Source organism: Cricetulus griseus, chromosome 2, assembly GCF_003668045.3.
Source record: "Cricetulus griseus strain 17A/GY chromosome 2, alternate assembly CriGri-PICRH-1.0, whole genome shotgun sequence".
Taxonomy (NCBI): Eukaryota; Metazoa; Chordata; class Mammalia; order Rodentia; family Cricetidae; genus Cricetulus; species Cricetulus griseus.
In genome coordinates this window covers 456930635-456957088 of record NC_048595.1, presented here as the reverse complement: position 1 = coordinate 456957088, position 26454 = coordinate 456930635, and the positions used below count along the sequence as shown (strand labels likewise).

General features: G+C 44.8%; 1 long non-coding RNA gene across 3 annotated transcripts; it reads right to left on the bottom strand.

Annotated features, from left to right (window-relative positions):
* Positions 1-26187, bottom strand: LOC113833615. Of its 3 annotated transcripts, XR_004768780.1 has the most exons (7): positions 26016-26185; positions 18748-18897; positions 15844-15907; positions 4381-4508; positions 2971-3114; positions 1871-2270; positions 1-1228 (listed from the first exon to the last, which is right to left on the bottom strand). It is a non-coding gene; the product is annotated as an uncharacterized LOC113833615 (long non-coding RNA). The 3 variants fall into 3 exon arrangements; XR_003481695.2 differs by having other exon boundaries at positions 1-2270; positions 26016-26186; XR_004768779.1 differs by lacking the exon at positions 4381-4508 and having other exon boundaries at positions 1-2270; positions 26016-26187.
* Positions 26188-26454: the final 267 nt, after the last annotated feature.

Here is a 26454-nt window from a genome sequence, read left to right as displayed (position 1 = left end):
TGAAATTATCAGAGAATAATTTTTAATAAAATTTCCAATGAAGTACATTTTAAAAAATCAGAGTTCCAGTGTTTTCTCCATCTTTACTTTCAGCATGATACCTGTTCTTCTTTCTAGCAGTCAAGAGGAGAAAAATAGAAGTGGACAAGTTAAGTCTTATAGGATTGGTTTTCATTACTCCCCTTATCCCTGGTCTCAGTATAGCATCTACTAAAAGGTTCTGGCATTTCATGTCAAAAGATTTCAGTGACTTTGGGTAACTGTTTGGGCCTATGTAATCTCTTTCAGGGCGAGGACAATAGCTTGCTTAATGTGGCAAATAAAAATAATCTTATTTCGGTTGCCGGTCTATTTTGATCTATGTGCTCTCTACACAAGTAAATAATGACATCAGGAACACGGTTGGCAGCAATGTGTTTCTAGTGCTTTCCTCAAGGTGTTCATAGGAAATACTCAGATTTCCAGAGCCAAGGAGAGAATGGGCCTCTTGCTATTCGGAACTCAAGGCTTTGAATAGCGGGTTCTTTATTAATATTTTTTCCAAGATACTGCATACATCTGTCAGAAAGCCAGGAGATATGCAGATTCTCCTAGAATAAAGAGCATAGCATAAAGAAGCCCTTACAGATGAGGGATGTCTGAGTCAATCTGATTTGCAGTTTCCCAGGTGGTTATGATTTAGCAGCTTGGATGTCCTTCCCTCTGCATTTTCCTCTCTGCTCTTCAACTGCTTCTTCATGTTCCTGTGACTCCAACAGAACCACCTTCTTGAAGAAACCACTTCCTCTGTCTTCGTTACTTTGTGTCAGGCCATCTAGTTCTCACCCTCCTGCATCACTGGCCTCTCCTCACACCTCCTACAGAAGCACACACTCTCAACAGGCATGCCTAGAGAATATCGAGTCTGTTATGGTTTGAACACAAAATCTTCCTATAGGCTCATGGATTTCAACACTTGCTCCCCATCTGCTGGCACTGTCTGGGGAGGCTGTGGTGGCTCTGGACAGTGAGGCGTGCCTCAGAGAGATAGGCCGTCAGGTTTACTGCCCCAGTGATGTTTCTTGCCCCATCTCTGCTACCTGCTCCATAGAGCTGAGGTGAGGTGAGGAAGCCTGTGAGCAAGCTCCTGCCACCACAGAGCTGTTTGCTCCCATGCCTGCTCTGCCATGATGAACTGGATCCACTCAAAGTGTGGGCCGAAAGCATTCCTTCTTCCAGTAAGGTTTTCCTGATCAGGAATTGGACACAGCTATGAGAAAATGTTACTACTACACAGGTAACTTAGTTTGGGTTCTCCCAGAAGTTGACCCTGGAGCTCCGTGTGTGAGGAGTTAGGTAGAAGATCCGCAGAAAACAAGAGGGAAGTAGAGAAGTAAGGCAGAGAAAAGACCAGACAAAACTTCATTGTCAAGTGGCTGGTGCACACTTCATCCTGGAGTTCCAGTGAACAGCTGATGTCTAAGGGATGAGGAAGCTGGGGTATGCAGAGGAAAGTTTCTGTACTGCCAGGTCCCACCATCCTTTAGCCCCAGCACACAGAGACATATTAATTATTAAATTGTTGGCTGATGGCTTAGGCTTCTTATTGGCTAACTCTGTCTTAATTATTAACCCATTTCAATTAATCTATGTGTTGCCACAAGGCTGTGGCTTACCCATAATCTAGCATGTTACTCCGTGGGCAGCATGGCATCTCTCCCGGGTCCTCTGGCTCCTCTCCCCAGCATACTCCTCATCTGGTAACCCTGCCTATCCTTCCTGCCTGGCTACTGGACACTCAGTGTTTTAGTCATCAACCAATAAGAGAAGTATATATACAGAAGAACATCCCCCATCAGGGGTTTTCACCCACCAACATTCAGCTACTTACTGTCAACTCCTCAGCATTTCTAGCCAGTTGTATGGAAACAGAAAACCGTGTCCCTTCGCTGCAGAAGACTCTCAGGTTGCAGCTGGATGCCCTGCAAGTGTGCACTGAGGGTCCAAGGGCAGTGCACACGGGCCTCACAAGGGCTGCAGCAACCGTTTTCACCACTTCCCTATTGGAGAACTCTGTCCCATGCTTTGCTTCTGGCAAATGTGGGAAATGTTTCTGATTTAGAATTTCAGTTCTCGTTGATTAATATGGCTTTCTTGGGAGTGACTCTGAGGTTATGTTTAAAATCGGCAGGGCAGAGAACTTGTGGTTGGCGAGAGATCTCTGCTAAAGGAGAGTCGGGTGGAGGTGCCAGCTGTCTGCTGTCCTGAATCCTGGTTTCAATCCCCAGGGCCTGCAAAAACATAATAACGCCAAAGGGGAAGTGGCTGAGCACCAAGGACTGTCTGAGTCTATTAAGCCTGGAGTGACAGAATTATCACACTGGCTGGACTTGGGGCACTCTGACTTATTTCTCTCTTCTTGGACTTCTCAGTCCAAGAAGAAGGTGCCAGCAGGCTTGGCATTTGGCGACAGCTTGCCCCGCATTGATGGAGTCTTTTGTTATGTCCTCATGCAGACAGGGGCAAGATAACTTGAAGGGTCTCTCTCAGACAGAAGCACCCCACCTCCTAATACTGCCATCACCGCGGATAGGGCTCCACTTACGAGCTACTGGACCACATAATAAGGCTCTCTGACCCCTCCCCTTCAAGTCAGTCCCTGCTCTCCTCCAGGGAGGTGGGGGGCACACAATTTATAATTTCATCTTAGATTCAATATTATTTCTCATGAGTCCCTTCACACCAGCTGCTTGTAGATAATAACCAGAGCAGGCCAGAGTAGAGAAAACTGCTTGGGTGGCAAAGAAAATAAAATTAGTCCAAGCGATGAAATTTTCGACATTAAGATTGAATATTTCATGTTGTCTTTTAAAGTCTGACTTAGTTTTTCCTAGGTTGGAGGTCAGGCAGCCATTATATGCTCTTGGAAAATAAAAAGAGGGAGAGGGCATAGTGCAGCAAACTGGGGGGGGGCATGGGGTTAATAAATACCTTATCAAAGTCTCCAAAAGCAGAGTGCAGTGATGGGTCAAGATGCTGCTGAGCTTGCCTGAGCCTGCCTCTCACTTGCTGGGTGGCCAAGAGGTATTTCCTTGGTCTTCTCCTCCATGGTGTCCTGGCTGGTTTGTTCATGGGCTGTTTGGGAAATGTGTCTGTGAGCACATCTAACAAGAGGCTGTGCTTTGCAGTGTTGTCTGATGAGGTCTCCATGTTTCTGCTCATCGCCTTTTCTATGAAAGCCCAGGTTAGGAACCTTTGCCTATACCTCTGGAAAGCAGGTTGACTACAAAGAAGAGCTGCTGTTTAAATGGACATCGGGTGGAGAATGAAGACTTCTCAGAAGGGAAACTGGAGAAGAGATCCTCTGGGCAGACACAAGCTTTACGCATAGAAGCAGAAGCAGGGAGAGCTGTGTGAGGGGTGAAGTAAATGTCAAACTCGCTTTCTTGGGTGATGGAAAATGATCACGTGTGCTTATCTGGGTAGTTTATATGGTCAGGGTTTTATTTTGAAATCATGACTCTGGGCGAGGAAGATGACTCGGAGTGTGAGGGCACTTGCTGCACAGCCTTGAGAACCTGGGTTCAGATCCCCAGTACCCACATAAAAATCTGGGGTCTTATGGAGGCCAGGGTAGTACCAGCTTCAGTGAGAAACCCTATCTCATGGGAATAAGGTGGAGAGTAATAGAGCAGGACAGCTGATCTTCTCCTCTGACCTCTGTGTGTGTGTAGGCAAGCAACTCACCCATACATACTCCACACACACACACATACACACACACACACAGAGAGAGAGAGAGAGAGAGAGAGAGAGAGAGAGAGAAAGAGAGAGAGAGAGAGAGAGAGAGAGAGAGAGAGAGAGAGAGAGAGAGAGACTCTTGCAGAAGTATCAATGAGAGTGTGAGAATTCCTTCTTCCTCACCCCTTTCTTCCTTCACCAAATATACCCTGGATCTAAAATATGAACAAACCAATCCAAGTTTCCACAGCCACTCCAGTCAGAATCCATGAGCAACTATCCCATCATAAATCCAACAGAGCTGGCAGCACTCTGAATGCCAGCTCTTCTCCAGGCCCATTGCAGCATGGAGTTCACCCCAGCTGGATGGGGGCAAAATGCCATCCATGTACACTGTCTCCAGTTGTTACCAACAGGGGAGTGAGCACTTCACTCGGAGCCAGCCAGCCAGTTTCAAACAGAGGCAAGCACAGAGAAGGAAATGAGCAGGGTTTTGCTCTACACTCATAGGGATCTTGCTCTCCTCTAAGTCATGGAGTTGGGTCGGGGACAAAATACACTTTCTACAAGGTCAAAATAGCTAAGTTCCAGCCTGAGGGTGACACAGCCAGCCATTCAAAGACTCAGCCAGGACAAAGTGTGCCAGCGTGAACAAATTACCTTGGGGAAAGAAACAGAGACAAGCCAGCATGGCTGTGGAGTGTGGCCTTTTCTCCTTAGCTTGATCACACGCCAGCAAGGAAGAATAGCTTGTGTGTTGCTCACTTCTCAGCTGAAAAATCAAAGTCCTGACAGGAGAAACAGATACCGGACATACAATTGTGTCAAACATCAAAGGATCCTAGAGAGCCCACCACCCAAATCAAGGCTATCCTTCGAAAGCATGAAGGGTCTGAATCAAATGGCTGAACTTACTTGGTGCTATGCTGACCATGGATCCCTCACCCTTAACCATTCTGCAAAGATTCAAACTCCAGGGAAGCAATGCCGTTAAGGTTGCCTGAACCATTCCATTCCTAGGTCTCTACTGCCATTAATCTAATCTGTCCTCAGGACCAAACCAATGACAAATGAATGTCTGGGGCATAACTTAGCCATCCGGAGCGACCACAACGGATCCATTTCAGCACAATGAGTTGTCTCAACCACTAGACAAAGGGACCTCACATTTTCCTTGAATGACTCCTAGGGGCAAAGCATTGCTCCTTAACATCTGGTTACATTTCTCCCAAAGGCAATGAATAAATAGGCTGCTGGCTGTTTGAAAACAGCTGGAATGCTGGAGATGCAGGGCTGGCATTGCTCTGTGTGGAGCGCAGAGCAATGGATGCTGAAGAAACCGTTGCTGTCTCTGGGTAAATGTTTATGTTGCCTCTTGTTTTAAAGCAATGTTTTAGGAGTCTGTAAAAATCATCCCATTGTTTTTATATTCTCCATCTGTCATTGCCTCTGCTGTGGAGAGCAGGGCTGATAATGCTGCTATCAGCAAAATAAAAGCTGTTGAAAGGTGGGTTGGTTCCCATCAAATGGGAAGCTGTAACCTCCAAATTATGCTCCCCCTGTCATTTCCCAGGTACTGAAAAGCCACGGGAGGAAAGTTGTACTAGGTCATTGTAAGCCATAGAGTGTGAGGTTGATTCAGGTAGTTGGATTTCCAAGTAAGATCATGGAGGGTAGAGGTATTGTGCTGACAGACTGGTAAATTAGTTAAGAGGGGAGAATTATGGGGTGGGGAGAAAAGAAGAGAGGAGAGGAGGGGAGGGGAGGGGAGAGGAGAGCGAGAAGGGTAGGAGTAGAGAAGAGAGGGCAGAGGGAAGACCCAAAGGCCTACTACATGTAGAAGACGCATATCTTGGGAAAGCACCAGCGTGGGGCACTTGGGGTCCCTGCAGGCAGTCAGCTGAAAGCAAGCTGCTGAAAGGAAGGCAGAGCTCATGAACATTTTCTTGGTGTGGATGAACCTGACCCTCTTCAAAGTTGGCCTGAGACTCTCTGAGGACAGCTGCAGGCCTACAATCTAAGGTGCAGCTGTCAACACAGTGACTCCCCATCCACTAATTCCACATGTATTTATGTGCACCTACTGTGTGTTAAGTATGGCTGAGCCCTAGGCACATCACCACCGTGTCTGGAGGGTCAGGCATTTGAACGTATCTCACTGACTTACGCCTTATTTCAGCTGACATGACCTTTTTTTGGTTGTCTCCCATTTGATCAATTTACTTCTTCTTATATTGTCAGAACCTCTTGTGAGTTTTGAGACTTCTAAAAGACTGGGCAAATAAAAAACTCAAGCTCATTAAAATCCTAGACTTTTTAGCATCCATCATCAGTTTCTTCTTCCTCTTCTGGCCTAGTCAGGACACATACCCCATACTCTTGGAGCTTTTCTGACTGGTGATTGGAGAAGGGGTGGGGACTAGCATTAGTTGAGTAGCTGTTACAGTGCCAGTCACATTTACTAAGTTATTCAATTGTGTCTGTACAGATTTTACTGTACAGATAAAGAAACTTGGGGGCATAAAGCTGAAGAAACTTGCCTAGGGACATTTGACTCATAATGAGAAAAATCAATACTGGGTTTGAATCTACCTAGTCAAGCTCTTTTTCTCAACATGCAGGAATTCCCTGACAACTTAAAAACATAGCATTAGAGCCAGTCCAAAGTTGTAAGATACAAAGGCAATGTTAAAAACTTAGTAGTACACTAACTATAAATGATTCAGGAAAACAACTAAAGAAACACAGATCCATTTACAGCAGTGACAGAAGTCAGACAAAGGGAGATAAGCAACTCACACTGAGCACTACAAAACAGTGCTGAAAGAAACTGAAGAGGATGCAAGCAAATGGGAAGGAGTCTGATGGCCATGGATTGGAAGAATTTATCTTGTTAAAATATACATACTACTTAAAGTGATGGATAGGCTTGATGCAATTTCTACAGAAAAATCCAATGATTTTTTTTTCTTTCACAGAAACAGAAAGTAACCCTAAAGTTCTTTGGGAATCACTAAGAAGCCTGGATAGGAAAAACAATCTTAGCAAAAAAATGAGCCAAGTTGGAGGCTACACACTTCCTGCGTTAAGATCTACTATGACCCTACAGCAATCAAAGCAGAAGACACAGGTAGGTAGAAAAGAGCCCAGAGCACACATCTGCAGTCCATTGCTGGTCAACAAGATACAGTAACACACACTCAGGAAGAAACAGTCTCTTCAGAAAACGGTGCCAGAAATATTGCATGTCTACATGCAGGAGAGTGTTCCTGTATCCCAACACATGATGGAGAAACATTGACTCAGAACGGAGTAAGACTTAAATGGAGGACCTGAACTTATGAATGGCTGGAAGAAAACAGGGAGAGCGTTCCATCACACTGGATTGTCAAGGACTCTTTGGATATGACCCTGCTTGCACAGGTGATAAAAACAAAGGGCAAAAAAAATGGGTTTAGCTTAGACTTAAAAGCTTCTGTTAACAAGGGAGAAAGAAATGGGCTGAAAAGAAAACCTATGGGGTAAGAGGAGATATTTTCTATTGGGGGAAATTGCCCTAAATACATAAGAGCAACGTGGTTTAAATGGGTAAAACCAGCTCAGCACTCAGAATGTCTGTTATTAAACACTGGGTGTCTGTGGAGGAAAGGGAACCTTTGTAGTTTAGTATAGCTGTTGTGGAAAACTGCATGGGGATTCCTGAATCAATTTAAAATGATGACACCAGACCTGAGTACAAAAACAGAGTCATAGCAACACCAAGCGAGCGTCAAAGGAAAACACTAGGATTCTGTCCCTGTGACACATACTAGGAAAGAACAGACTAGAATAAGAGGGTTCATGTTAGTAACTTGAGATTGTGGGTGGGGTTTTCTTTCTTATTTCAACATTTTTGTTACATGGCTTGATACCATTACATCCTATAATGGAATAATTCCCTCTCCTAGTGCATTCCAGATACATAGAAAATGAAGCAAGGCACCCATGGATCATCTGTGATCATCTTACTTTCACACGTATGTGAGAGGAGCTTTCTTAGAATCAAAAGCCTGTGCGTGTTTGGGAACCTCACACAGAATGAACAAAAGCTTTTAGTAAGAACCTAAGTCCTCCCATAAGAAAATAATATTTTCTTAGCATCCCAAATTGGCCATCTGTGCTAAGTAAACACTAGAGGAGCCAGGAGGAAACTCGAGGATGCTTACACTCCGTGTGGAAATATTTCCAACAGATGGAAGCTTCGTCTCCACTCCAAACAGGCTTGCAGGAGTTCTACCCAAAGCAGAGAGCCCCGGTCCCCACAGCTGGGTCCCACAAACCCCCGCTGCCTCCAAGGTCTTCAGGTCCTAGGTCCCCTTCTGGTGCCTTATCAGACCCCAGGTCTCTCTGACTCTCACTGTTCTCCCAGCTTCACACCAGGAGGACAGCCCATGTATTGACACAATGGATTTGGTCTGTTGGTGGTGGTGTATTTGGCCTGAGGGTGGTGGTATATCGGTCTAAGAGTGAGGTTGTATTTGGTCTGTTGGCAGTGGTATATTTGATCTGTTGATGATAGTATATTTTATTTCCATGTGAAATACACACCAGCAGCAAATGTTAACAATTTGAACCAAGTCCCGATGACCTCTGAATTTCAGTTGACTTAAAGGGTAATGGAACTTGAAAGAGTCTCCTGGGGTCAGTAATAGCATGATGAGTCTAGGGAAGACTGATGGACATCTAGGGTCGGTCAAGAGAGAGCCATGGTTTGGGCTGACAGATGTAAAGATTTGGAAGACTCTGATTTAAGTTAGAATCCTTTATTTAAGATGGAATTAACTGGAGTTGACATTTTGAATCTGCTGCTCAAGCAAAGATAGAGGTACCCAGGGTCTCCAGTGAAAGGCTGAGATAAAATGGGAAAACGGTTCTAAGATTTTGAAACATAATTTAGAAACTTGGAGCAAAAACTGTCAGATTCTTGGAGATGCTTCATGAACAAGTTTTGTGTTTTTTCTCGGCATAATGTTTCCTGCTTCTTTTAAAAAACTTTAGAGAGACTGAAGAAAGACCAATTTGCATAAATAGACAGAGATTGGCCTAGAAAATAGATCATCCAGATGAATTAGTTTTCCTCTTGGTCAAGTTGGGGGGAGCAAGGAAGAAAGAAGAAAAACAAATTGAGCAGAAGTTATTTTAAACAAAATCCATCCTAATTAAATTGAGCCATTCGCAATCAAAGGACTTCCACAAAGGTTCTCACAATGGTGAAATGGCTAACATTAGCAAGAGACTGGAGCCCCCTCTCTGCCACCTATCAGAGTCCTTCTCTGCCAAATCCTGAACTAAGAAGTAAATGCTTAATTGGTGAGAGACAGAGCTAATGTCTAGCAGAGCAACAGGGTTGGCTACGAAACAGACAAGTCAAGTTCTTTACCATCTGTTTCCCTGAACGGGGAGAGCTAAGACTGAGCTGTGAACCCTACACAAGTCTATATACATGCAAATGCAAGGATGCCAGGGTTCCCCTCAGGGACTCTTCCTGCAAACTCCAGCACTTTGATTTTTCATTTGTTTGTTTTGCCTGAGAACATAAAGGAAGCCATGGCTGGCAGTTTCTCTTTCAAGTTTTCCATTTGTATGGGAGACAGAGTCGCTTTGGCCCAGAGCGTATTTCTAGAATAAAATGGAGCAATGGAAGCAAAGACGGAGCTGTTTGGGAACAGCAGCTTTCATAAATCCAGCGCATGGCAGATGGCTTTGGGATATAGGTTTGTTTTTAAAAATCTCTCCATTGCTTTGTGACTTGGCTTCCATATGGATCTTATTAAATGAAAAATGAAATGATACAAAAAGAGGGTCAAAATAGCCCCTTCTCTCTTTCTGGTTTGAGTTTGAACCCCAACTGTTTATGACTTGAATCTAGGGAGTCTCCAAATTCCATTTAGTCTCTTAGACCACCACACCCTGCTCAGGAGGTATGAAGAGCCACCACACCAGTCTGCCCTCCCTTCTCTGCTCTGCAAGCTTGCTTTTGCTGTTCTTAAACACACATCCACCAAAGTGCATGGGGGCTCCCTCTCCAGACAGGTATATAAAGATTCCATTAGTTAGTGTCCAGGAACCAGACTCTTTCTATTTGTAGAGTAAACTCCCAAGGGCAAGAGAACACAGGGATTTGAGATTCAGCGAAGACTGCTTTTATTTCAATTTTTGGGCACAGGGAATGGTCAGCTCATCCTGGAGTCTGCTATGTAGACACTGGCTGTCATTCTCATGTGTGTTCTCTGAACTGGGCTGGATGGTAACTGGAGTTACGTATCAAGCACCCACATATGTCAGGCCCCGCACCAGAGCTTCTAAACCACCCTTCTTTGTCAGAGTCAGAACAACTCTCATGTGTGTGACATTAGGTTGGGCACAGAGTCTCTTATATTCCCAGGTCACCGTTCGTTCCCACAGGCTAATATACTTCGTAGGCACTCTGTGAGCCACCAGGAAAGTAGAACTAGGATTGTATCAGGTGTCTGATGATCAAGAGGCTCTTTCCCCAGAGGTAAAAATATCATCCACATAACTCCCATCCATCAAAGAATCTCTGGAAGTACATTTTGTGGAGCGTGTATGGAAATTACATGGAATTGTAAATGAATAAGCACCCAATATTAACAAAGAAAACAGGCATTCAGCGGCAAGCAAGTCAATCTTAAGGTTTTATATCTGCAAGATGAGAGTATTCCTGTAATGACTGCATCCTCAGGCCCACAGTCATGAGCCAGATATGCTCATGTCACCAACCAACCAATTAACCTACTAGACAGTCAAGCGGGAGGCAGTAAAAAGGGAGCAGTAAGGTTTATCCGTGGTGCAATGCACTCACATGGTCCCCTTTCTCCAGTGTTCCAGTTTCTTTGAGATCACATTAGCTGCTGGTCAATTCTAGAACAAAGACCCTTCTGGGGACTATTAGAGGCCAAACAGTGGCATGAGAACTTAGATACTCATCACCCGAGGTTTCAGCTGCCCAGAGATCTTTGGAGATGAGGAACCTAGCAACAACATCTGCAGAGATTCCAGCTGACCTCAGCATGGCCCTGCCAGAAGCTTCCGTTCTCCACAAGACAGGTTAAATTTAGCCAAGGCTTCAGGTGTTACAGTGACATCAACATCATTAGTGACACCGGTCAGTAACATATGAGAGGAGTCTGGACAAGTCACCGGAGAGATCACAAAAGCTGCCCTGTGGTTTTTTCACAGCATAGGTTCTGAACTTTATTTGAAACACTCCAGCAGTCTGAAATAACATTGTACCACCTAGCCTCAATAATTTGGGGCTCCTAGACCGAAGCGCGTTTTTCCTCAAGTATAAAAATGTTCTATCTTCACTATTTAAATGCCGTTGATTAAAGGTCATGAAAACAATGCTGTCTTTGAGTTTTATTTTAAGTTGGGAAAGATGGCTTTACTCTGTACCTCTCTCTGTAGGCTGAGGCAGGAGGATCACAAGTTGTGGTCTACACAAGGCACTGTAACAAGATCCTGTTTCAAAACTCCCCTCCTCTGGTTTTTGATGCATGATTGTGAAAGGGTGCTGACCTTGAGATCACCCAGTCATGCCCGTGTGTTGAGAAAACAGATCCAGTGTTTGTTGTCATTCAGGCAGGCATTGGACGTCCAGTCCTACCCGGCATGTATGTGGTAGGCTGGTGGGCTTCCGGAAGCCCTGTCTTCTTAACCCGATTTCTTTGGTGTCTCTCACTTCACCTCTAGTTTTATTGTAGACAAACCACATTGTTCCTTACAGGGAAAAATCCAGAGGAACACTTTGTTTTCATTTGGAGGCAGGGCTACCTTTCATTATCTAGGATGAACTAGCACTCATGGGAATCCTGCTGCAGCCTCTTCAGTGTTGGCATTGCAGGCACCAGGCACCCCACTCAGCCAAAACAAAACCCTGTAACCCCCAACACATGAGGTGCTCTTGTTTCACCTCCAGCAACCCTTCTGCAGAGATGACAAGCCACCAGGATCACCGGTTTCCGCATTATGAAAAGGAGACAGGTTCAGATGTCAGACTTCCGTAATACCGTTTTCTGGCACTTTTAAGGGCACATTATGGGAGGAGAGAAGAGACTCAAGACTTGCATCTGAAAGCAGCCCACTTACAGAGGAAGACTGGAAGCCTTTCCTCAGCTGGGCTTCATGTCACAAGACACACAGGGCTGTCTCCAGGACGGGTGCGATGAAAAGGTCCTATGAAGGGCTATGCACTCGGGATCTGTGTTTGGGTCCCCTCTTCTCAGCTCACCAAGCCACCCCCTCTCTCAGGAACTCTTCTCCACCAAGCCACATGGTCTCTGTTTCTAACCACATGTCCCTGGTGCAGTCATTAGTCCTCTACCAAGCCACATGGTCTCTGTTTTTAACCATATGTCCCCGGTGTGGTGCAGACATTAGTCCTAGAACACAAGACCCCAGTGCCTTCTAATCAGACCACAGCCTGCCAAGAAGCGTGTTTTTCATTTCCTTCTCTTTGCTTCTTTGTTTGGAGAGTGGCCAAGGTAATGCTGTCTCTCACGCCCTGGGCTTTCTCCCTCTCTCTGAATCCCCACGCCTCTTCCGTCTACAGCCGTGTTCCAGATCTCCATTGCTGAACACACCAGTTATCTTGAACTGCAACTCAAACAGCCCTGGCTTTCTCTTTCGGTCTCATAGCAGCTACCAATATTTACAGCTTGTGCATCCTGTTGGGTCTTTTCTCTCTGTCTCAGTCACTGTCTCTGTCTCTCTCCATCTCTCTCTCTCTCTCTCTCTCTCTCTCTCTCTCTCTCTGACTGTGATATTGTTGTGCCCAAATTATGAACCCCCAAATCACCAAGAGGCCCATCTCCATACAAAAGCAAAGAGTATTTAATTGCAGTTGTTTAATGAGCTAACCCCATTAGCTTTGGCCCTTCATCCATCCACCATGGCAGATGGTTGGAGAAAGACCCTGAGAAACCACAAGACAGGGATCTTATAGAGCAGTGTAAGGGGAGTGTCGAGGGGTACACATAGTCTCAGGATTGGTGCACTTCCAGGCTTGGACGCCCTGTCCTGTGTTGATTGGTCAACTGGTTGTTATGGCCCATAGTCCCTCCCGGGGGGGGGGGGTTGCTATGCTCTGCACGTCACTGTTGTGCACTTGTCATAAAGCACACCCCAGAGCCATAAAGCACAGCCCCGCCAGCTACCTTCTGATTGGTTCCTTGTCACAAGGAGGGCATCTGACCTCCTAGTGACCAGAGCAGGCCCAGCAAGGTCAGGTGAGCGCATGTTAGTCTGTCATGGCTGCCAAAATGGGAGGCTGGTCCCTTCAATATAATTGTCCTTGAGTTTATTTCTGAGTCCATTCTTAAAGAGATTATCAACCTTAGAGGGAACCCGAGATCCTCCAGTAACCAGAGGAAGACAGAACCCTGAATTCAAAATCACCAATTACATGACTTTATACTGGAGCAATGGTCTGCCAGGTGATGTCCACCCTAGCCAACATAGCTGCCATGAATGCTGGAGTGCAGCCAAGCGTCTGCTGCAAACGTGGTCAGTCTCTACAGACTTCTTGGGAATGGCATCGATGCCGCTGACAATGTTGACAGTCATAATTCAGAGGGAATTCCTTCTATCTTCAATAATTCCTTTTGTCTTTCCTTGTGTACTTCTTACTTTTGCTGCTTCTGGCTGGCTTCTGACCCTGGGAGCGGTTCCTCTCTCCCTTGTTTGCTCCTCCTTATCTCTTGCCTAGATTACCCCTCCTGCTTATTCTCTTTGCTTGCCTGCCCTGACTATCACCTCTTGTGCCTAGCTATTGACCATTCAGCTCTCTTTCAGACTATCAGACCAATCAGGTGCCTTAGGCAGGCATTGTGAAACAGATGCAACACATCTATCCGTAATTAAACATCCTTACATGGGCACGCAAATGTGGCATAAACAAATGTAACACGCCTTTACACAGTTAAAGTAATATTCCGCAGCATAAACAAAAGTAACACATCTTTACATAGTTAAAATAATATCCCACAACACTTACCTCATCTAGACTCCGAAATACTAATACTGTTTATTACCTGCTCTCCACATCACAGGCTACATCCTGCTCCAAGCACTGTGGCACCCCAGGACATGTGCTTGTGCTCCTCTGACTCTTTGGACATTATTCTCTAGATATGTAAGAGTTGTTCCTCAGTTTATTTGGAGCTCAGAAAATTCTCTCCTACTCTCCGTGTATAGTTCTAATCTTTCTATACGCCCTCTTACTATGTCCTCTAGTACATTTCTCTCCATATCATGTTTTTTTTCTGGGTGACGTATCAGATCCTATTAATTGGTTGATTAACACCATGCCTGCATGTAAGTCCCAGAAAATGGGGGGAGGGTTGTTTGTTATAGTTTTTCATTAATTACTAATGCCTAAAATAGTGCCTGGCATGTGCTAGGAACTGAAATCGTTGAATCAATACATAGGTGAATGATCTGCAATCAGAATTTTCCCACAATGTCTTCTGAATCCGAGACAAGGTTTTAATCTATTTAGTGATGAGCTCTCTGTGTGTCTGAGAGCAGTTTTGAGGATCAATTCTACCATTTATACTCAGTTGGCCTCAAGAGTTGACCTTGACAGTACGTTAGGTTTTGAGCTTTAATCTCTCTCCTTCAGTAGAATCCCAACCTGTTACAGCTTAGAATCCACCGTCTCCCAAAGGCCAGTGCTGGAAGACTTGGTCCCTGTCAGTGAGTCACCTGGAAGTAATGGAACCTTAATTGAGCAGGCCTGTAGGAAGGGGTAGGTCACTGTCAGGTGCCTTTGAAGTTGATGTTGCTGTTCAATCCCTCCCTCAGTTTGGACTCCACATGGGCAACTTTCTCTGCCATGTGTTCACATCCATGTTCTATGCCAATACAGCCACAAAACAACCAAGGGATTGAAAACTCTGGAACTATAAACCAAATTACAGCTTTCATTCTTTAAAGATTATCTCAGGGAGTGACAGGAAGCTGAAAATCAGGTGCCTGCTTCTTGCTCCTCAGTATTCTTTACCATTTCCAGGCTACTGAGTGCCCTTTTCAAAATATCTTTTGGACAAATTTCAGGGAACTCTGAGAAAAAGACAGAGACCTCTATTTCCCTTCTACCATTTTCAATGGAAGCCTCCTCTATAATTCTTAGTGATCGGTTGATTCGGGTTTGCTTAGTGGGCTCTTTAAAGCAACATTGTTCAAGGGTTCTTGGGTAGACTCCATTTCCATCATAATTAATGTTTCCCTTCTTTCCTTCACTTTTAGGGTGAAACAAAGTCTATGATTGATGATTGGATGGATACATAGGTAGGCAGATAGATGACAGATAGATGAGTGATAGATAGATGATAGATATATAGGTGATAGATAGGTAGATAGACAGATGATAGATAGATAGATAGACAGACAGACAGACAGACAGACAGACAGACAGACAGACAGACAGATAGATAGATAGATAGATGATAAAAGAGACAGACAAGGGGAACAAAACAATAAAGGGTAACATTTGTTTTGTTCTGAGGCATGTGTTGGCAGCTGCGTCCAGGCTCTGGGTGAACACAGTCTTCAGCTATGGAACAGGTGTCAGGATTTTAATTTAGCTAATTGAGTGTGTTTTCCACCCAATTGTCTTCTCTTTTCATCTTAAACATTGAAAAGATAACAGGAACACTTGAAAAGAACCCAGACTAGATTACAAAGGGGAAACATGGTGTCGTTTTATAATCATTTACTTTCTATTTCCTTCTGATTACCTAGTTGCCGTTTCATACTCTTTGAAAGTTGGATTAACTGTGTCCTCTGAACTCTGGGATTTCTTCCAGGTGAGCTTCCTAATTAACCTTCAATCTTCCACAGAACATCATAATTTAAAACTGAACTGACCAATTCAGGGAGATTCTTGGTATCAAGAGTTTGGGTGGGTTCTGCAATTGTTCTCAGCTGACAAGTAACATCACAGCCAGTTAAACCTGAGAATTAGTTGCATGAATTTTTCTAACTTTCAAAAATAGCTGGGGAAAATATGATCCAAATAGAAAGCCTGCATCTTGCCAAATAGTATTTGGAGTAATTCAGTACCTCTTTTGGTGACTCAGGGTCAGAACTGAGCGACCTCGCCTGGAAGTACATCCATCTGGCAGAACTGCAGCACAAAGAAAGGCAATCATTCTCATGGACAGTAAGGTGTTTTTCTTGAATCACTATAGATGCAAACGAATGCTACATTTAGAATTAAAATGACACCATTTTGGGTTAAGATCAAATAGATTAGATGCCAAAACTCCTTTGTTGCTTTAAGCGATGGCCTGGTACTGCATCCCACGGAAGAGCCACCATACTGTAGGTCCATTCCACATTCTCTCTCCTTCATCGGTGTGAATTCTTGTTAATTCTTTTCCTGCATGAACATATTACTGCTAATGAGGACATTACCATTTTTTCCCTTTTTTATCCACAGGCTGTTAAAATCAACTGAGTTAGGAAAAAGACACTCTAATTGGCAAGCACCCTTCTCTGCAGGCAGGTTGAGGGGACTGCCAGGCTTATAGCTACATTTTAAGAGGAAGTTACCAAAAGAATCTTGAGGTGCTAATTATGCAGTCATATAATTTACATAGATTTATGTCTCATTAACATATAAGACTCCAGTTTTTTTTTTTTAATTGATTTAGTCAAAATCCGTGAGGGTAATTACTGGAATATTTGAGGAATTTTTCCCCCTGTGAGTCAGCCAAGCATATCCTTACTATCTTTCTTTTTTCTTTTTTAAAAAAGTAATGTGTTTTAATGAAGTGTATCTCAAATAAATGTGTTATTAGGTACAATGCCCAGCTACATGGAGTAAGTCTTGAGGAGTAAGAATTATGGGAAATCAGTCACAGGAGTGGGTGGGGAAATCTTTAGAAAGCACAGAGGCCAGCACAGTGCCTACCAACCCTGACATTTGTGCTTTGCTCTGTTATTCTGGCAGGGAGGGGATCCGGGCCTAGGTGTTCTTTTAAAGCACCCAGCATTGTTCTGGTGAGGACTCAAGGTGGCTCTGAAATGGATTGCCTACAGTAATGACATGATGCTTTAACAACCAGAGACCACAAGATAGTAGCTGTAATTACACACATTTCAGCACAGGCAATATAGTAAGTGTTTTTTAAAAATTAATGAGCCCCTTGAAAAACTCCAGTTATAACTAGAACCGAGGCCAGACTGCTAATTGTTCTTCTTTCTTCAGGTAGCATCCAAAGGCAACCAGTCCTCCCAGCTACTTTAAGCATTTTTTTTTTTAGCTTTTGTTATTTTTGTTATATGTATGAATGTTTTGCCTACACGAACATATGTACACCACAGGCATGCAGGCATGCTAGCAAAAATCAGAAGAGGGCACCAGACCCCCCAGAACTGGAGTTACATGCACATTGGCAATGAACTGGTCCTTTGCAAGAACAAAAACAGCTCTTAACCACCAAGCCATCTATCCAGCTTCAGGCCACATTTTTAAAAATGGCTTTTATGTCTACTGTGTAAAATCAAAGCAAATTTCCCTGTGCTCTTGCTGGCTTAGGTGCAGCACCATCTTTATGAGCAGCAGGGAAGCCAGTCCCGCCCTTCAGAATCCACTCCTGGAGCACCGGCTGTGAGGAACTTTCTCCCCTGGCTTCTTCCCACTCCCCTCCGCCCTGTTGAGCTGGCTCCAAAGTGCTCTAAGGTGCACAGGTGTCAGTCATAATCACACCGCCAATTTTCAGTAGTGATCTTTCTCCTCTTGTTTCCTGATAAACTCCCTCACATCACATCCAGGGTTTTACCTGGCTTAGTCCTACGCGAGCTGGGAATTCTGAGTACACTTCAGTTGCCTGTAGCTCTGAACACCAAATTTTGTCTGTTTTCAGTTGGAATAAGTAATACAGACATAAGTAGACACAAGAAAGAAAGGGACAGCAAGAATTTACATTTGAACTTTTATGAAACATTTGTGTTCAAGTCAATACAACCTTGCTCCTTTATTGACTTCATATACACGTTTTTTCAAAAGCCACTCATGGGATCTAATTAATGAGTATAATGAATTAATCTTAAAATTAAAAAATACAAATACATGAGCTAGGGGGATGGCTTAGTAGTTAAAAGACCCCTGCTCCTCTTGCTGAGGCTCTGGGTTCAGTTCCCACCACACACACACACACACACACACACACACACACATTAAATTAAATTAAAAAAGAATTATTAAAAAATACAAACACAGCCGGGTGTTGGTGCACACCTTTAATCCCAGCACTCAGGAGGAAGCGGCAGGTGGATCTCTGTGAGTTCGAGGCCAGCCTGGTCTCCAGAGCAAGTGCCAGGATAGGCTCCAAAGCTACACCGACAAACCCTGTCTCAAAAAAACCCAAAAAAAAAAAAAAAATGCAAACACAAATCATGGAGCTATTTAAGCTCCTTCAACAAGGTGGCATTGCTAGCACCTTCCACAGAAGAAAATATGTCACCTTCTCCTTCAGAAAATGTGGGAGTGGAAACCATGATCAGAATATATAGTATAAAAACATAATTTTCAACTAAAAAAAGAAAGACAACCAAAATGCTAGAACCAGCATGTTATCCTGGCTATGCTGTTAATACTTTTAGTATTTTGACAAAATGGCTTGACACAAAACACGTTTCTGCCATTCTTTAAGAAATTATTAGCCAGGAGGGGACATGGTGGGTATGCCCGTCATCCCAGGATTTGGAAGCAGAGTCAGGAGGATGGGGAACTCAAGTCCAGCTGGGGCTACACAGCAAGACTATGTCTTAGAAAGAACAAAGACAAATATTTCTGTTATCTCCCAGAGTTTATCACGCTAACACTTTAAGTTTCTTGTACGTTTGAAAGGCAGAGGATCAAAGCCAGGGCCTTAGCCATGCTGGGCAAGCACTTGCTACTGAGATCAATATTCTTCTAATGGTCTTCGGTTTGACCTTAAAGTAATCCCTAGAAGTTACCTTTAGTGTCAGGGAAGAGTGCACTGCCCAGCTCCATCCTCCCTCTGTAAGCCAGCCAGGGAGCTGCAGTGGCTAAGGTGCCCAGCACGGTTTATCTTGCCAACGCCTGACTGCTTTTCCAAGGGATCACTTGGCCAGCACATTTTGCATCTGCAAATGGACAAATTATGAATATAAATTGGAAATTTATGCTGTGCAAAATTAACTCTACAAGTGGAAACTACATCTCCATTTGAATGTGCCTCTCTACTCTGAGAGATAGAAAATTATTGAGTCGATCTGAAATGAACATAAAGCCTATCTTCGTTCATTTTCACATAGGTGACATCAATGCACCAGGGACCTTCCAGGTTCCAGACAGCAGCAACCTAATCAACTTCTTCCATTTTCTGCAGCGTTTCCTGGCATATGTCCCATGTAATTTTATAAATTCCTACACAGGAGTCAAAAGATGGAGAGTAAAAGTGGGTTTTGATGGTGTGAGCTTGAAAAACATTGTTTCAGAGTTTTCAAATACAGTGTGCCTGTGTGTGTCTCTAATTCATCATCAGGAAATTCAAATGTGTTTGATATTACAGGACTTGGTGTGGTGTCAAGTTCAGGGAGCTCCTCATTTGACTCAAACACGGCACTGTCAAGCTAGTGTTCATGGTCTTCTCTGTATCAGAGCAGGATTTGCAATCTATGTGACAAGGGTGTGTGCTCCCTCAGGGATCCGTTCTTCAACCAAGTTCCCAAGAAGATAAACAAAGATGGTTAAGTGTGGAAAGTAGGCTGTCGTTTCCCCAGGTTTTTGTCTAGAGATACAAGCCCCACTTAGATGCAACCCCCTGGACATAAGCAGGTGCTGTTGAGAAGGCAGATCCCCTGTGGTCTAGACTGCCTCCTGGGCTTAAGATCAGCTCATTTGCATTCTTTGCCACCTGGGCCTCCTAAGGCACATGCTTAAAGGAATCAGCCGTGATCATGCACATAGCCCCTTGGTTGAGGTCTGGTAAGAAATAAATCGTCAGGAGCCCTTGACTAATTTCTAATTATATCAGCTAAAGGATTCATCTGGCCTGTTGACTCCTCTCATCCATTCCACATGCATTAGTTAAGGATGCCCTAATGAGAAACAGGTCAAGAGGCTTAAACAACAGACATACTTTCCAAAGTTAGAGAGGCCAGGAGTCCACAATTCAGGTATTGGTACAGTAGGCTTCATCTGAGACCCCATCCCTACCTTGTATGCGTCCTCCTCCTCATATGCCTGTATGGCCTAGCTACTGTACACTCATCTCTGGTCTCATCTTGTGTCCTAACGGCTTCTTTCGAAGACATCTGTCAGTTAGGGCGAGGCCAGTACCTATCAGGTATTCTTGTAACCAATCACCTTCTTAAAGACTTTGGGACCAAATATAGCCACCTGCTGAGATATTAGGGTTCAGTGGACACATTCAGGCCCTGACACACACTGCCAAACTCAGAAGTTACCCACAATGCTTCAGTTTCTGATGAAGGCTCCCCACCCCACAGTGGTCCTGCCCTGCTCACAACGAGGACATCTGGGGTAAGTGGGTAACAGTTCAGGGCATTTGGGGTAAGTGGGTAACAGTTTCAGAAGCCATCCTGGTGCGCTTTTGGAAAACCAGCTTCAGCCAAAGCTCCATGCCTCCACCAAAGTGAGTCCTGGTGACTCTAGGCATAGTCACCACCACAGCTAAAGCTAGAACGTCCCCATCTCACTCATGTCCCTTCTCCCAGGCCCCCACCACCTCTGGCCAGTTGAAACAACTATCTATACTCTCCCATCTTTGTCATTGTTTCTTTGCCTTTTCCACACTGCCATAGACATGGTGGACTTGTATGATGTGTACTGGTTTTTGTCTGGGCTTTCTTGTTCTTTGTTTTCGTTTTGATGTTTGTTTGGAGTTTTGTTTGTTTTGCTGTAGTAGTATGGTTTTAGCTTTTGAGATTCAGCAACTCTGTTGCAGATGGCAGCAATGAAATCTTCCTTAGTGCTGAGGAATATTACTTTGCACGGCTAGACTACAGTTCGTTGATTAATCACTGTTGCATGGATACTCTACAATTCACTCATACAGCCACCTGTCGATTCCAACGTGGCACTGTTATGGACCCTGGTGTTCAAGGCTTTGTGTGAACATGCATTCAGTTTTTAAAATTGCATTCATTTATTTATTAGTATGGTGTCTCTGTGTGAGAGTGTGTGTGCCTGTACGTGTATAGGCATGTGTGCACACATGCTATAGCATGTCTTTGGAGATCAGAGGACAGCTGGAGGAAATCTGTTTCCTCCTTCCACAGTGTGGGTTCCAGGAATAAATTCAGGTCCTCAGCAAGCACATTTATTTGCCCACTTTTCCATCACACCAGCCCTGTGCTTCTCTTTGTTTTCAGTGCACCTTTAGATGCAGAGTTATGAGGTCCTGGAAGCACAAATGGGAATCACGTTTTTATCTCTTACTAGTGTGTGTGAATTGTGTGAATAGTGTGTGAGTTCCATGACAACATCTCTGCACAAACATGTACCGCGTGTTGATCCAACTCACTACTTCATTACTCTTCCTTAGGCCCCCCGCTACGCTTTTACAATCTTGACGACCCCCTGCTTGTGTCCATGCTCCAGCCTGGACACTACAGATGAGAGGAGACATGAGAGCCTGTGATGCCTCCTCCATTGCCACTGCCTTCCTGTCAATTACGGGATCTCATTCTTTCTCACCATTATGTAACATTCCACTGTGTGCGTATGTGTGTGTTTATGTGTGAATGTACGTGTGTGAATGTGTGTGTGTGTATGTACGCGTGTGAGGTGTGTGAATGCGTGTGTACATGCATATGAGTACATGTGTGAGGTTTTGTGGACACGTTTTGCTCTAGGCTAATTACTTAGTTTCCCCTACACACACCTCACCACACAGATGCCTGACAGTAGCAGAGGAAGAGTTGTGTCACAAGCAGAGACGCTGAGATCGTCTACAAGATATGAGCTCAATGCAGACCCCACCCCCCCCACCCCCGCCTCCAGGAACTGTCTCTTGCCCAGGCCACGCCTAGATTCACTCCATTAGCTCTCCATTTCATCTCATCTTCAAGGCGTTTGATGTTTAAGTGTCCTTGGCTACTGACAACTCTCTCTGTTATCATCACTTAGTCCTTCAGCCGAAACCAGTCAAAGCTCGTTAGGAGAAAGAACAGTGCTGAGGATACCATTTCCTGTGCTTCTCTGTATTACATGCTCTCATTTTGAAATCTTTAACTTAAATAACATGTATATTATATGCGCATACTATATGCATGTGCACATACTATGTACATGCATGTTACATGCATATATATGTTATAGGTGTGAGAGTGTGTCCATTATGTGTGTGCTTACATATGTTACATATGTGGTGTAATGCATGTGTGCGTGTGATATGTGTGTATGTGTGTGGTATGTGCATGTTTGTACATGTGCACTCACCCATGCAAGCACATGTGTGGAAACCAAAGTTGACATCAAAATGTCTTCCTCAATAGAGACTCTGTGTTATTCTTTGAGGTGGCGTCTTGTACTGAGCTTGGAGCTCATTGACTGATCTGGACTAGTTGACTAGCGAGCCCTCCCCTCTCTGAGCCCACCCTCTGCTGGAGTTAGGAGTGCACACTGCTATGCCTGGCTTTTACATACATGCTACGGACTTGAGCCCAGATCCTGATGCTGATACAGGGAGGGCTTTATTCAGAGCCACCGCCCTAGCCCTGAGCACTCTCTCGTTAAACTTCAGAGCTCTTCTCTAGGAGACCCTGCTGTCCTTCACCCCACTAGACTGGGATGCCCCTCAGGGAAGGCTGTTGTTGCTGTTGTTTTTCCCTTTTAATTTTCAGAGGCTGACAGAATGCTTAGCACACAGTAGGTCCTCTGAACGGATGACTCCATGATTTCATAACAGTCATAGAATAAATCCCTAATGTGTGAACTGGGCATCTGGACTCCTTCACAGTAGCACCCAAACGTCACTTTTTAATCTTCCCATCAACTTGCTGCCTCCAGGCTGATACTCCATCCACGCTGTCACGACTCCTACTGTCCCCACTCTGCCTCCCTGCCTCACTTCCCTTTACTTCTTAAGCCTCCTGTGAATGCCATCACTTCTCCGAGCTCATCCGGAGGACTCTAAGCCAGAATCTACAAAGCTCCCAGCTCTTTGTTCTTTAGCATACAGCTTGAGAAAATAAACTGTGGCTGTGCACATCCCTCTCTCTTCTGTCAGCTCCTCCAGGAGAGACATGTCTAGGCTGCCAGATATTCAATAAATATTTGTGGAAGGTTAATACCCAGGACTTCGCTGCTTTGGGTGATGTTTAGATTTCTGTCTGCCACATCTACTTGGGGCACAGGAGGTCACTTCTCCCAGGCAAGCTAATCAAAGGCAGACACGATGCTAACTAGGTGGTCCATGCCTGGTGCAGTCACAGATCATCAAATTTTATCCTTTGTGTTCAGCAAGCTGTTTAATAAGCCAGGCTTTTGCATGGAGCTCCTTTTGTCATTTTCTGTCCCTTGATGTCCAACTTGAGCCAAGGGATCCGCAAGACACCTCCTTACAAGGGGCTAGAAGCTAATGCCTTTAACACCCTTCTTGAAGCTCCCTGACTTGGTCCTACTTATTTTTATACGTTGGCATTTTCTCTTGTTTCTTTTCATGGAAGGAGGCTGAGAACACTTGATTAAAAACTGTGTGTTATTGTGGGTAATTCTTTTTATTTTTCTGACTGAAACCTAACACTGCTTTGTAAAAATAAATAGTTTCACGGCTCTGGTTGAAATTACCATGAGGCTCCTCTGACTTTGTGGGTAGAGATGAGATGTTGGAGCCAAGTCTGGTGGGTGGGGAAGAAAGCAAAAGAGTAAGTCTTCCCTAAGGAAGGGCGTGGGGACACCAAACACAACAGTTGCCTGAGCTGGACGCATGTTTTGGGACCACAGGGCAAGAAAACGGAACACTCAACAAGCACGGACACAACTAGGTTCTGGGCTTCTGCTCCTCCCAGCTTCTATGTGTCTCCACCTCCCTCAAAGCCACAATTCTGCATCAAAGTGTTTGTTCTCAGACATATTATCTTCTTCACCAGGCTTAGTCACATGACACCAAGGGAGAAGCAGGTAATCCTCTTCCAGAGTCTCACAGGCCTGCTTATGTTCAGACATGTCTTAGATCTAATCACCAGAATTATGCGAGTGCATACATACCTGCATCCTCATGCACACATGGAAAGGCATACATTCACACCTGCATCCCCAGGCACACACGGAAAGGCATACATTCACACCTGCATCCCCATGCACACACCGAAAGGCATATATTCACACCTACATCCCAAGGCACACACGGAAAGGCAAACATTCACACCTGCATCCCAGCACACATTGGCATACATTCACACCTGCATCCCCAGGCACACACGGAAAGGCATACATTCACACCTGCATCCCCAGGCACACACGGAAAGGCATACATTCACACCTGCATCCCCAGGCACACATGGAAAGGCATACATTCACACCTGAATCCCCAGGCACACACGGAAAGGCATACATTCACACCTGCATCCCCATGCACACATGGAAAGGCTTTCACTCACACCTGCATCCATGTGCACACATGAAAGGCTTACATGCACAAGTGCATCCACGTGCACACATGGAAAGGTCTGCTTCCCATGAGACACAACACGAGCATGCACTTTGTGCCTGGCATTATCATGTAAACTTTTCAAAAATAATTTTGGAAATGTCAGATCCTTCAGTGAAAAAGAAACAATGTGGATTTAAAATTACTTTGCATGATAAATGTTAAATCAGGTTGGTTAGTGTAAAAATGAGAAACATTATGTTCCCAAACTAACATTCACACCATGAAACAAGTTGATGCAATGCTTGTTTCTATATCAGCTTTGGTTGTACATAACAGGACAAGGGTCTAGTCACACTTAGGATTATTGTGTAAACCCCATTGGTAGCAGATAATCTCCCAGCACACCATTGTATGCACGGTGAGACTAGCTCAGATGTGCAGTCGGCTACTTGATGAACTAAATGCATTTTGTGAAGTTTGTACTGCCTTTTAAGAGAAACCCCCTTGAGATGATCTTAAATGGGAATGTGATGCTAAAACTCCCTGTCCTTGTTCAGAACTCTTACTGGCATCTGCTGGTGGGCTGCTGGCCCTCTAGGTCGCTAGAGTGTTGTTTACAGCACTCCTCCATGCTCCCCCACACTATCTTAGCAAGGTGTACAGACAGTTCATCTTCCTTCCTGTAAGGCAGTCGCTGTAAGGACTAACCCTTCAATGGTGAATCCAAAGTCAGCACAGGAAAAATAATCACCACATCCAGAATTAATTTCTCTCAGAGGAGCATAAAATATTCTCTGTGGCTAGATCTCCGAGCGGGCTCCACTCAGCCATGCTGTGCACTCCAGAGTGGCTTGCCGTCTACCATCACCTCATCCTGTTGGCTCTCCGCCCAGATCACTCTCCCTCCCTCATTCTGTTTCTCCACACTCCTTCCCTGAAGCCTGGCTCAGCCTGCAAATCTCTAAAATCTACCTCTGCTTTGCTGCCTTCAAGATTACACATGAACACAAAAGATCGGCTTGGACTCACTCAATATCTACTGTTGGTGAGTTTGCGCATAACAGGTTGGTTCAGCCCGTTCCAACATGGCTTGTACAGCTAACAAACACCACTCATGTCTACCTCACTGACCACCTGTCAGGAAACACCAAACAGGCACATTCTCCAGACATCTGAAGCACGTAGAGCTCACTGGCCACCGACGTGGCCGTGAGTTTGCAGAAAGAAGACCACGGTCTCCTCAGACACCGGGTGATGGGTGAGTAATCACAGATCCGGTTACACCAAGAGGTGACACAGACTTCTCGGGGTTAAGTGGCCACAGCAAAGCAGCAGCAATAGTTACAACCTGCTCTGCTCATGCATTCAGATCCCCCTTATTCCTGCTCCCATGTCTGCCTGGAATCACTTGTCTTCCCAGATCTTCATGGGGGAAGCAGTGCTTCCTGGCAACAGCTCGTGTTGCCACCCAAATCCTAAAACACTAGGATGTCTCTTTGTTGACTCCCATTCTGACCTGGTGACCTTTGCAGGCAACAGGTACGTGAGGACCAAACTGGTTTGGTCACGGTTCTATTGCTGTGAAGAGACACCGTGACCAAGGCAGCTCTCATAAAAGGAGTTCAGTTGGGGCTGGCTTACAGTTTCAGAGGTTCAGCCCATTGTCATCATTGAGGAGCAAGGCAGCAGCAGGCAGACCTGGTGCTGGAGAAGGAGCTGAGAGTTCTGGATCCGCAAGCAGCAGGAAGAGTGAGAACCGCTGGGTCTGGGTTTAGACTTCTGAAACCTCAAAGCCCACCCCACAGTGACATACTTCCCCCAACCAAGCCATACCTACCCCATCAAGGCCATACTTCCCAACCCTTCTGACTAATACCCTTGCTGATGAGTAAGCATTCAAATATTCAGCCTGTGGGGCTATGGGGCTATTCTTATTCAAGCCACCAGGCCAGCTGAGGCAGGAGCTTGGCTGCATTTCTTTTGGAAGGAGTAAGATCCACAGCTGCAGACTCTGCCTTGCCTAGATCCCCGGAGGAGCTGGTCCCTCTCAGTTCCCTGGGGTACTGTATTTACATCCTGG